Source organism: Telopea speciosissima, chromosome 3 (assembly GCF_018873765.1).
Source record: "Telopea speciosissima isolate NSW1024214 ecotype Mountain lineage chromosome 3, Tspe_v1, whole genome shotgun sequence".
NCBI lineage: Eukaryota > Viridiplantae > Streptophyta > Magnoliopsida > Proteales > Proteaceae > Telopea > Telopea speciosissima.
Genome location: NC_057918.1, coordinates 49563381 through 49576389, shown reverse-complemented (window position 1 = coordinate 49576389; position 13009 = coordinate 49563381). Strand labels below are relative to the sequence as shown.

The following is a 13009-nucleotide window of genomic DNA, read 5'->3' as shown; positions in this document are numbered from 1 at the left end:
TAAATATTCATGTAATCATTTAGAGTTGGGAGTTTTGAATGAAGTTTTTTTTTTCAGTGAATAAAAATTCCATTACCAAATCCCAAAGGGGAAAGGGAGGGAAAAAGGAGTGGGGGGGGGAGCTATACAGGCCTCAAGCCCTAGGAAGGCGGGCCAGAAAACTGAAAAAGAGATACATCTAAACCCCAGGATACAACAATATGCTTGTTCTTTGGGGAATCTGAGAGGATACCATGGGGGAGCATATGAAGCCTAGAGCTGACATAATAGAAGATGGCTTTCCAAATCAAGTCAATGGAACGGGAGTTGGAGGTCCATCTTCTAAGGTTTCGCTCCATCCAAATGTGAGAGATAGCGGCCCCAATCACTAGCTTGCCTACTGTATCACAGATTGAACTGCTAGAAAAAGTCATAACCAACCAAAGCCATTCCCGAGCGGAGAGTAGAGGTCTCCCATAACGGGGCCAAATGGAGTCTAGGGTTTTTGTCCAAATAGAGGAGGCAAAAGGACAAGAAAAGAAAAGGTGATCGATATCCTCTATACCATTCCAACAAAGAATACAGGAGGGGGGGGGACAGGGATGTGGCGATGGAGGAGAAAAGATTGGGTGGGGAGGCATAGGTTAAGGTTTCTCTAGACATTAAATCTATGGTGGGGGATATGGCCTTTGAACCAAACTAGGTTGTGGCCGTTGTGCCAAGGAACTGAGGGGGCTGGGGTCCTACAAAATTCCAAGCAGATCTAGAGCTAAAAAGCCCATTAGTGGAGGGGAGGCAGGTAACCTTATCTGTATCAGAGGGATGGGGGGGGGGGTAATGTAGGTGGGGTTCAACTAAAAACCACTCTACAGTAGGATCGATGATAGGTTGCAGCAGAACATTAAATTAGAAACAAAATCAGAATTAGTAACTTAGTAAATAAGAACCAAACCAGCCAACAGAAGGTCACCAAACTTAGGTCGAGTGGAGCAGGGGCTGGGTAGGTCTTGTGTTCCAAATCTCAGCCAGTTCTGATGGCTAACAAGGGAGATATGAAGGGAATCCCAAAATAGAAAGTTAGGACAGATCTCCCAAACCAATGGAATTTAGAACACCAAAATTGGGATCGAGTGGGGTGGTTAGTGGTGTGGATCTATGCTCCAAAACCCAGCAGATTTCGATCGAGGAATGTGGAGATTTGCAGCAGGAACTGGGGGTGAATAACCTCCTTATGTTGATCAGCAACAGTAGCAGCACTTCAATTGATGGTAGGTTGACCCAAGTCTTCAAAGGGTATCTTCACAATAGTTTATTGCAGTCACAGAAACAGCACAGCAGTTTATATTGTACAAGGAAGGGAGGAGAAGAGAAGATAGAAGAAGAAGAAGGGGGTAGGGGATGGGCTTTCTCGGCCCTGAGTCTCTCACCCACACCTATCCCAGTTGTTGAACAGGGGTTTTACTCCCATAATCTAGTGCAAGAATGCCTCAAAACTTCATTCATTAATTCTGTCAATCAATTACAATAGCTGCCTTTATATAGACTGAGGCTAGGCTACAAAAATAGAAAGTAAAACTTAGCAACTGTTTGGAAAATAGAAACTAATGAAAATAGTAACTAATGGAAATAGAAACTGAATGAAAATTAGAAACTACTAGAGGCTTTATAACTCAGCCTTCTAAAAATGCAAAGATAACCAAACTAGAAACTAATATAAACTAGAAACTAATATAAACTAGAAACTATCTAATATAAACTGAAAATAGAAACTAAACTATGGCAACATTAGGATAGACTCTTGCTCCACTTGATGGGCCCACAAGCTCTTCTAAAAATCGATCCCAAACAAGGCAAATTTTAGCTGACACTGTTCACGTGAACAGTGTTTTAGTCTTCAACTTGGGTCTGTGACACCGTTCACGTTCCATCAAGGCAATATGGCTGTGACACTGTTCACATGAACAGTAATTCCTGACTGTTCTCTTCTTCAGGCTTTGATCTACATCAGGGGGGAGGGAGGGAAAAGGCCCAGACGTAGGTGAGACCGGGGGGAAGGGGAAGGGGGGCTGGGATCAAGTACTGTGGGAGATGATTGTGGAGAGCGGGGCAGATTTGGGGATACCAGATGTGTAGATCGACCAGGCACCTAAGAGATTGTAAAGGACTCCTAGGGGATGCCAGTGATCAAGCCAGTGGGAGATGGATGTCCCATTGGCGATCACAAAGGAGGAGGCACTAAGGGCTATGGGGCGGAGGAGAAGGATTTTACGCCAGACCCAAGAGGAGTTTGCAGGTTGGGGGGCAGTCCAGATGGAGTCATTTTTGAGGTGGTAGAAGTAGACTCAAATGTACCCAAGTAGAATCATGCCTAGTGGAGATTTTCCAAATTAGCTTGAGAATATCCGCAATGTTATAATCACGGATTCTGCGGAGGCCAAGACCTCCTTAAGATTTGGGGTGGCAAATGGTTGCCCAGCTAATCGGGTGAAGGAATTTAGAAGATTCTATTCCTTTCCATAGGAAAGCATAGAAGGGGGATTCTATTTCTTTGATGGTGGATTTTGGGAACCCATAGATGTCACACTAGTAGATGTAGGATGATTGAAGGACTGATCTAATCAACTCAATCCTCCCCACATAGGAGAGGAGTTTATCATTCCAAAGCTGAAGCCTTTTACGGATGAGGTCTAGCATAGGGGGTCCAGTGATGAACAGTCAGCTTAGCAGGGATAAACGGGAAGCTGAAGTATCTTCAATCTGATCCTCCTTCCTGTGATTCCAAAGATCCTGCTGATATAAAAGCCTATGAGGAGTGGATGCGTGAGAATGATACCATCCTTGTATGGTTGTGGAACAGCATGGATCAGGCTTTGCAGCAAATATAATATTCCACACCATTTCCAAAGGAGTGGGGGATGATTTGAAGCGAACCTTCTCCCAAGAGAAGAATATATCCAAGGTTTATGAGTTATATGACAAATTTTTACCTTCAAGCAGCGGAACTAGTCCTTGAACAGATACTTCAATGCTTTTATAGGTATAAGAGAGAAGCTCAATATTCATCAGCCACATGCTACTTTTTTTTTTTTTTTAATAGGTGCCACATACTACTAATCTGGAACAGGTGCAACTTCAGCGAGAAGAATTTTACGTTACAAAGTTTATGGTGGATTAAACCCTGATTATCAGTCCGTTAAAAGTCAGTTACTTGCTAGGGGAAAGATATCTACGCCTAATGAGTCTTTTGTACGTCTTCAGTGAATTGTTAACCCTTCTTGCCACGATACCTCTCCTAAAGACAGTTCTGCATTTGTTGCTGGTTGTGGCCAAGCTCTAATTTCTATGCGAGAGGGTGTGGCTCATGGGGAGGACGAGGCCGTGGTGGTCGCAAACAAATGTTCTTTATGTGGCAAGTTAAATCATATTGTTGATACCTGTTGGGCTAAGCATGGAAAACTAGACTAGGCTCCACAATCAGCCAATACAGCTACTACATCTGATGGTAATTATGAGGTGTTTTTTAGCGACATCAATATGCATCCTCATTTGTAGCTCCATCATCTAATTTTGAACCTTTAGCCTTCCACTGGTGCTTCCTTATCCATTATCACCTTGACTCACACAGGTATATCCGCCTTGCTCTCTGCCACTTCATCCATTCTATGGATAATTGATTTTGAGGCCTCTACCCACATGAGTGGTAAGTCTCACATTCTCACTTCACCTCAGAAGATTGCATATCCCTCTTGGGTCATACTTGCCGATAACTCCTCTATTCATGTGACTTCTTGTGGGTCCGTCTCATTATCCTCTTTTCCTAAGTTAACTTTTGATTGTCATGCTGTTGACTTACCTTCAAATCTTATGTCTTTTAGTTAATTGAAGAAATCCTTAAATTGCTCAGTCACCTTTTACCCTATCTGTTGTGTTTTTCAGGATCTCTACTTCATTGGTATTGCCGGTTGGGACATCTTTCGCCATACCTGAAAGAATCTACTCTACAGCGGCATCTGCGTCATCTTCGTTGGTTGCAGCAGCATTGAGCTTCATCGAGTTCCCCCTTCAAGTTCTTCTTTCTCTTCGACTTCATCTTCGCCAGAGTTGCAGGAGCTGGAGCTTGAGCAGAAAAATAACTGAAACAATCAGAATAAAGAAAAGAAAAAAAAAAAAAAGAGCCGAGGTCGGAGGAGGGGAAGAAGAAGAAGAGAAAAGGAGAACTTAGCGGATAATCGGAGCCAAGTTTGTGGTCGCCAGAGTCACTGGGGGCGAGAGTTGGAGCAGGAATCAAGGGTTTCATCTTCTCGTGAGCCAAGGCATGATCGAGGGTTAATTTGATTATGTTACCCACACAACCCAATAGGAACATGTAAATAAAATCAGATTTAATGGAGAAGATGGAGAGGAAGAAGATGGAGAAGAAGAGACGAGGCTGCAATCCTTTGGGGAGAACAGCCGATTAGTTTGAACTCCCCCCTTTCATTAATCTATATAAGAATAGGGTACACAAGAGACAAGATGGGATAAAATCCCCAAAATAACCCCACTAAACCCAACTCGGTATTAGGGCCAGGTGCTAATACCGACATGCCAAATCTCGATATCTAATACTCCCCCTCAAGCTGGAGCATAGATGTTAACCATGCCCAGCTTATTACAAATATAATCAATTCTCGCACTTCCCAAAGACTTAGTAAACATATCAGCAAGTTGCTCTCCTGTACGAACATGTTGTGGGGCAATAAAACCTTCTTGTAGTTTCTCTCGAACAAAATGACAGTCAACCTCTATATGCTTTGTCCTCTCATGAAACATAGGATTGGAAGCTATATGGATAGCAGCTTGATTATCACACCACAGCTGTATAGGTTACTCCGTCGTAAATTTCAACTCAGTCAACAACTGCTTCATCCACATCAGCTCGCAAGTAACCTGTGCCATAGCCCGATACTCTGCCTTTGCCTCTGCACTAGATCTTGCTATTACTGGCTGTTTCTTGCTCTTCTAAGACACCAAATTTCCCCCTACAAAGACACAATACCCAGTAGTAGACCTTCTATCCACAGGGGAACCAGCCCAATCAGTATCACAAAACCCCTCAACACGCCTATGACCATGATCAATGTAGAGTAGACCCCTTCTGGAGCTTTCTTGAGGTATCTCAGAATCCGAATCACAGCATCCCAATGTGACGTCCTAGGAGAGGATAGAAACTAACTTACTATACTAACCGGAAACGCAATATCCGGTCGGGTCACAGTGAGATAATTTAATTTTCCAACTAGTCTTTTATATTTTTGTGGATCATCAAGAGCATCACCACTATCAGCTGTCAACTTCAAATTTGGGTCAATTGGAGTATCCAAGGGTTTAGACCCAAGCATACCTGTTTTGGAAAGCAGGTCAAGAACATATTCCTTCCGAGAGAGAAATACCTTTGCTAGACTGAGCTACCTCAACTCCAAGAAAGTACTTCAACTTACCAAGATCCTTGGTTTGAAACTTACACTGAAAATGTATCTTCAGTTGCTTAATGCCTTCAACATCATCACCAGTGATGACTATATCATCTACATATACCACAAAAAATATCCTTCCAGCCTTGCTATGCCGGTAGAATACTAAATGATCACTACCACACTGAGTCATCCCAAATTCTAGAACAACCACAGAAAATCTTCTAAACCAAGCCCTGGGAGATTGTTTCAAACCATACAACGACTTCTTAAGCTTGCACACTAAACCAGACTCTCCCTGAGCAACAAACCCAGGAGGTTACTCCATATAAACTTCCTCTTGGAGACCACCATGAAGAAACGTATTCTTCATGTCCAACTGAAAAAGAAGCCAATGATGGAACGTGGCAAGAGAGATCAAAAGACGGACAGATGCAAGCTTTGCAACAGGTGAAAATGTATTCAGATAATCAACCCCATAAACCTATGTATAACCCTTGGCAACCAAGCGGGCCTTCAAACGAGCCAAGGAGCCATTAGGGTTCACCTTAACCACAAATACCCACCAACAACCAACAACCTTCATGCCAGCAGGTACCAAGTCCCAAGTGTGATTGTCAGCCAATGCAGCCAATTCCTCCTCCATAGCTGTCCTCTAGCCAGAGTGGGATAATGCCTCTGAAACAGACTTAGGGGTAGGATATGACTCAATAGTAGAGAGACAAGCAGAAAAGTTAGCAGATAAGCCTGTATAAGAAATAAAATGAGATAAAGGATGTTGCGTACAACTACGAACACCCTTACGAAGAGCAATGGGAACATCAAGATCAGAAGAAGGAATACTTAACTGAGGAGGAGGATCCGCAGGCGAAGTTGAAGTTGGAGGATCAGTAAAGACCGGGGGTGCTGGATCATCACGAGGACGCCGAACAAGTGTGAACCGAACAGGAGGACAGGCTGGCCGAACAGGAGGAGGCGGAGGCGGAGGAGGAGGCGGAGGCGGAGCAGCAGCCGGTTGGCAAAAGTAGTTGTGGAGGAAGATGTAGAGGGTTGAGAAATCTGAAACTGTGTGAACCAAGCATAATCCTCATCAGACAATCTCACCACCTTACCCTCAGAAGGTGTAGCAGGAGACTCGGTACTAGCTGCTGAATTAGCATACTGTTGGTGCGGTGGCTTCCCATGAAGTTTCCAACAAAAGTGTTGGATGTGTTCTGGTCGACCACAGTGATTTCAAGTCTTCACAGAACCAGAATTTTCACTACCATTAGCACTACCACTGCCTCTTCCACCTCCACGGCCAGCTGTACCACCACCATGGTCCCCATTACGTCCACCATTACCTCTCTCTTGACTAGAAGCAACAAGGGCAGAGCTCTCACCATGAGCAGTTGCTGGTTCATGGGAACTATCACGAGAAACACGAAGAACGCGAGAGAAAGTCTCTGCAAGTGAGGCAACTTTATCACCTCCAAGCATAGTGCGTACTGAGTCATATTCCTGGCCCAGTCCTCCTAAAAATCCCATGACCGCAAGTTGTTCACGTTGATCTTGCATCTGTTTCACATCCGAACTAATGGGCAGTAACGCATTTAACTCTTCAAACATGTGTTTATAATCAGCAAAATATTGGGTCAACAGATGCCCCTTCCTATCAGCACGATAAAACTCCTGTGACAGCTCTCATATATACGGGATAAATTATTCTGTCCAGAATACAAAACATGTAAGTAATCCCATAACTCCTTTACAATATCTATGTGAGTCACTAAGTCAACAATTTGTGAATCCATACTGTTCAACATCTGTCCCAGAATGCGTGCATCTACAATTTCCCACGCTTCATCATCCTTTGGTTTGGCTTTTGTAAGATGTTTCTATTGGCCACGGCCAGTCAAAACAACCCACACAATTTTCTTCCATTGCTGGAAATTATTCACCCCTTCCAATCTCTTCTTTATAATAGGCTTGGAAGAGCCCGAAACAACCTCAGAGATAACACCTTTGGAATCTTTAGTTGGGTCACCCATCTCGACCAAGCAAACCGATGCAGAAATTCACAAATAACTAATAGACAAGAGCAAAAGTGATAAACCAGTAAGCAACCTCTATCGCCAACAGCAACCGAAAAATCAGAGATCGATACAAACTCAATGTCCAGCAAAAATCGATTCAGGGAGAACCTTACAAATAACCTTAAAATCACCAAAAAAGAGGAACAGAGATCGAAGAATAATCTCTTCCCAAAACCTTGAATCGAGATCAAGCAACCACCATAAAATCGAGACTAGGTTCTTTTATATAATCATGAACCAGTCTCAGCAAACTCCACCAAAATGCAGCATAGGTGCTGCAACCCCTTCAAACTGTGGTCATGAAAACCTGCAAACCTGAAGCCTTCAAAACCGCAACACTATCTTGATTAATCTGAGAGTAATCGAGTAGGTCCTAGGATGTAGAATCGACTCCTAAGATCCTAGCTCTGATACCATGTAAATAAAATCAGATTTAATGGAGAAGGTGGAGAGGAAGAAGATGGAAAAGAAGAGAGGAGGCTGTAATCCTTTGGGGAGAACAACCGATCAGTTTGAACTCCCCCCTTTCATTAATCTATATAAGTATAGGGTACACAAGAGACAAGATGGGATAAAATCCTCAAAATAACCCCACTAAATCCATCGCGGTATCTAATAGAACATAACAAATAGAATACAAGATCTAAAATAATAATAAACAATAATACAACGCCTTGACACCAAGGCGCCAATCACCTTGACTCAACAATTTCTGCCTAGATGCCATGGCGACTCCTTGATAACTATGGTTGCGAGTTTTGCATATTGAGTATGAAGCATGTGAACTTGGAAAGCATCATCGTACCTCATTCCCATCTCATGATGTTCCTCGTAGTTCACTTTGATGTTTGGGGTCCACGTCATGTCAAGAGTCTTTTAGGGTTTGTTTACTTTAATACTTTTGTTGACAATCACTCTCGTATGATGTGGTTATATTTGTTAAAGACCGTTTTGAATTCTTATCTACTTTTAAACAGTTTTATTTTGAAATTACGACTCAGTTTGATGTGTCAATGAAAGTCTTTTGTTCAGATAATGCCTTAAGAGTATATCCAATGTGAAATATTTGAGTTTTGCTCTAAGCATGGTACGATACATTAAACTAATTGCTCTTACTCCTTAACAGAATGGTGTTGCAGGAAGGAAAAACAGGCACTTGCTAGAGGTCGCTTGTTCATTGATGTTGCATATAAATGTTTTCGAATATTTGTGGAGTGATGCTATTTTATTGCTTTCTATTTAATCAATCACATGCTATTTGTTGTTCTTGGTGATGAATCTCCATTTTCTCTATTGTAACCTTGGCACTATGGTTAAGTTGCACTATTGTAACCTGTTGGTTGCGGGTTCAAAACATGGAAACAACCTCTCTTGCGAGGCAGGGATAAGGTTGTGTACATTTGCCGCTCCCAGACCTTGCAGTTGTAGGAGCCTCATGCACTAGGTCGCTTTTTTTTTTTTTCTTCTTCTTTTTCCTGACGTTAATCTATATGGTTTTCCTCCACGGGTATTTGGTTGTGTTTGTTTTGTTCACAATCTTCGCCCTGGAAATGATAAGTTATCCCCACGTACTACCAAGTTGGCTATGTTCGCACTCAGAAAGGTTACAAATGTTGTGATCCTATTAATCGTCAATATTTTGTCAGTGTTGATGCTTCCTTCTTTGAATCTACACCATACTTTTATATTGAGAGCCATCAGATAGTTGATATTCTAAATGCTCCACCAATTCCAGTCCTTATTCCTTTTACTGACTCTCCTTTTGATGATAGTGCTCCAACAAAACAACTGTAGGTCTACAAGCGCCGTCCAAAGTCAACTTCTACTACCCAAGTTGATCCTTTGCAACCGCCCTCTACTTCATCAAACTCCTTACTTGGGGATCTTCCATATCTTGACTTGCCAATTATGATTCATAAAGGTACTCGAACCTATACTACACCGTCTCATATTGCTTACCCTATGTCTCATCTTCCCCTTTTACTAAGCAATTTTGTCTTGTCTTTATCTACTATGTTTGTACCTATTAACTATTAAGTATCTGGATGCCTTATTGCACCCTGGTTGGAAACGTATTATGGATGTTGAGATAGATGTCCTATTAGATCGTCAAACTTGGACTCTTAATGACTTACCCTCATGGAAGGAGCTTGTAAGATGTCGTTGGGTTTACACAGTTAAATATTTTCCCGATGGTTTAGTTGAGCGCCTCAATGCTTGGTTGGTTGCAAAAGGCTTTGTTCAGACTTGTGATATCGATTAATTTGAGACCTTTTCTCCAATGTCACGTCTTAATTATGTTCGAGTTTTCTTATCTCCTTGGCAGTGAATCTTGATTGGCGTATGTTTTAGCTAGATATCAAGAATGCATTTTTGTATGGTGATCTTGAGGAAGAAGTGTATACTATGGAGCAACCTCCATGGTATGTTGCTCAGAGGGAGAATGCGTCCAAGGTATGCCGTCTTCACAAGGTCATATATGGGCCGAAACAGTCTCCACGTGCTTGGTTCAATAAGTTCAGTAAAGTAATTGGTGATTATAGGTTACTCAATGCTTTGATTACTCTGTGTTCGTGCGTCATCGGGGGGATAAGGTCGTGATTCTGGTTACGTACGTCATAGTTTACAATCTCGTTTCGGTGGGCCATTTCGGCTTGACTGCAATATCCGAGATACCGAGATTTTTGCTGAAATCTTGTCCTTTTTCGCATGATGTTTCGGTTGCCTATTTCAGTGGCGTTTATGCTAAATTAAGGCTTGATACTTTATGGAAACCCTATTTTAGGCTATATAAACATATGTAAGTGTTAACAGCCCTATGAATTGAATGCTTGAATGATCAAAATCGATCACCCAGGCCCTTTATTTATATTAAATTGAATTACAACTAATCAAAATAAAAATAGGAATGCTGCCTCAGTCCTAATCCTATTAGGAATTCCTAATACAACTAGGAATACCAAAATAGAACTCGGCTGAGGGAAAAACAATAAAAAAGAGAAAAACAAAAGAAAGACAAACATAATATGACTAGGACTAATTACCCCAATCGGGTAAGTAGCCTATTTCAACACTTCCCCTCAAGTTGGAGCAAAGATGTCGATCATGCCCAACTTGACTAGATTGGGATGAAACAATTTCCCAGACAATCCCTTGGTGAAGATATCAGTAAGTTGATCAGCAGATGTCACAAAGGGAATACAAATCAGCCCATCTTCTAACTTTTCTTTGATGAAATGCCTATTCACCTCAACATGCTTGGTACGATCATGCTGTACTGGGTTGTGTGCTATGCTGATCGCAGCCTTATTGTCACAGTACAACATCATAGGAAGACGAATAGGAACACCAAGATCTTGTAGCAAACCTTTAAGCCAGAGTAACTCACAAATACCTTGTGCCATAGCCCGAAACTCAGCCTTAGCACTAGAATGAACAACCACATTTTGCTTCTTGCTACGCCATGTAACAAGATTTCCACCTACAAAAGAGCAATACCCAGAAATAGACTTGCGATCTGTAGAACCAGCCCAATCAGCATCAGTGTATGCTTCTATCTATAGGTGACCATGTGCCGGCAGAAGAATTCCTTTTCCAGGAGCGGACTTCAAATAGTGCAAGATACGAAGGACAACCTCCATATGAGAAGAGTAGGGATCATGCATAAACTGACTCACAGTACTCACGGTGACAGCAATGTCAGGACGAGTGTGTGAGAGATAAATCAGCTTCCCTACAAGTCTTTGGTACCGGCCTTTATCAACAGGCTCACCCTCTTTTTCCTTGAGTCGAACAGTAGGGTCCATAGGAGTATCTGAAGGATGACAGCCTAACAACCCGGTTTCAGCCAATAAGTCTAGGACATGCTTCCTTTGGGAGAGAAAAATGCCTTTAGCAGATCTAGCCACTTCAATCCCAAGAAAGTACCGTAGTTTCCCTAGATCTTTAATCTCAAATTCTTATCCAAGGAAGGTCTTCTACCGTCTGATCTCATCACCATCATTGCTAGTAACCACTATGTCATCAACGTAGACTATAAGAACAGTGAGTTTTTCACCAGTCCTCTTTATAAAGAGTGTGTGATCATTATTACTCTGCTTATAGTCCACAGAAATCATGGCCTTGTGGAACCGGCCAAACCATGCTCGCGGTGACTGCTTCAGCCCATATAGTGCACGTCTCAGCCTACACACTTTTCCTTGGTTTTTGTCGCAAGAGAACCCTGGTGGAATGTCCATATACACCTCCTCATCCAGTGCTCCATTTAGGAAGGCATTTTTTACATCTAGCTGCTGCAAATCCCATCCAAGGTTGACTGCACAAGATAATAACACACGAACAATATTTAACTTTGCAACAGGTGCAAAAGTTTATTGGTAATCAATGTCGTATGTCTGAGTGAACCCCTTGGCCACGAGTCGTGCCTTATACCTATCCACAGTGCCATCCACCTTCTGTTTTACCATAAACACCCAGTTACATCCAACGTTTTTCTTCCTAGGTGGAAGAACCACAAGCTCCCATGTGTTATTTTTCTTCAAGGCTTCCATTTCTTCCATCATAGCTGCTTTCTACTTTCCATCTGATAGAGCTTCCTGTCAATTGTTAGGAATACGAATAGAAGAAAGAGAGGAAACAAACGCACGAAAGGATGGGGAAAGGGAGTCATAAGAAACAACATGAGATATAGGATGCTGAGTGCAAGTTCTAACACCTTTACGAAGAGCAATAGGTAATTCAGGAGAAGGAACATTACCAGATGGAGAGGCAGGTTCTGGATTCGGGTTTGGCAATTGGATGGGTTCTAGAGCAACAGTTGATTGAACTTGCTTATGTTTCCTTGCATAGGTCTTCATAGTACTGTCATCAATCCTCCGCTGAAATTCACTAATAGTCCTCTGGATAGGAGTCTAGACCGGGGTAGATTGCTCCCCCTAAATAGAGATAGTCTCCCCTAGACTCAGGGGGAGTACTAGGGGCAGGCCAAACTGGTTCAGACTCGTGGTAAGCAGACTGTAGTGGAGGTGGAGAGTCAATAGTCAGCACATCTTCACTAATACTCTCCCCCTGAAGAGGTGGGGACACATAACATGGAACACTTTCATGAAAGACAACATCCATGCTGACAAATGTCCGGCGGGATGGAGGGTAATAACATTTGTACCCTTTCTGTGTAGCCGAGTAACCCAAGAAAATGCAGCGGAGACTACGGGGTTCAAGTTTACTAGGGGACCTTGTATCTCTGGCATAACAAACATAGCCAAATACCTTAGGTGGGACTATAAAGGAAGAAGAGCCAAGTAATAGCTCAATAGGGGCTTTTGAATTAAGCGCCCGACTAGGCAGCCTATTAATTAAATAGGCTGCAGTAAGGACAGCATCCCCCCAATACAGGTAAGGGACATTGCGAGCAAACCGAAGAGCTTTAGCCACCTCCAAGAGGTGGCGGTTTTTTCTCTCAGCCACACCATTTTGGGCTGGAGTGTCGACACAGTTGGTCTG

General features: G+C 42.5%; 1 protein-coding gene across 1 annotated transcript in view; it reads left to right on the top strand.

Annotated features, from left to right (window-relative positions):
• The window catches only part of LOC122655243 (BAG-associated GRAM protein 1-like), a 58680-nt gene that overhangs the window by 13409 nt on the left and 32262 nt on the right, over positions 1-13009 (top strand). The window lies entirely within an intron of this gene.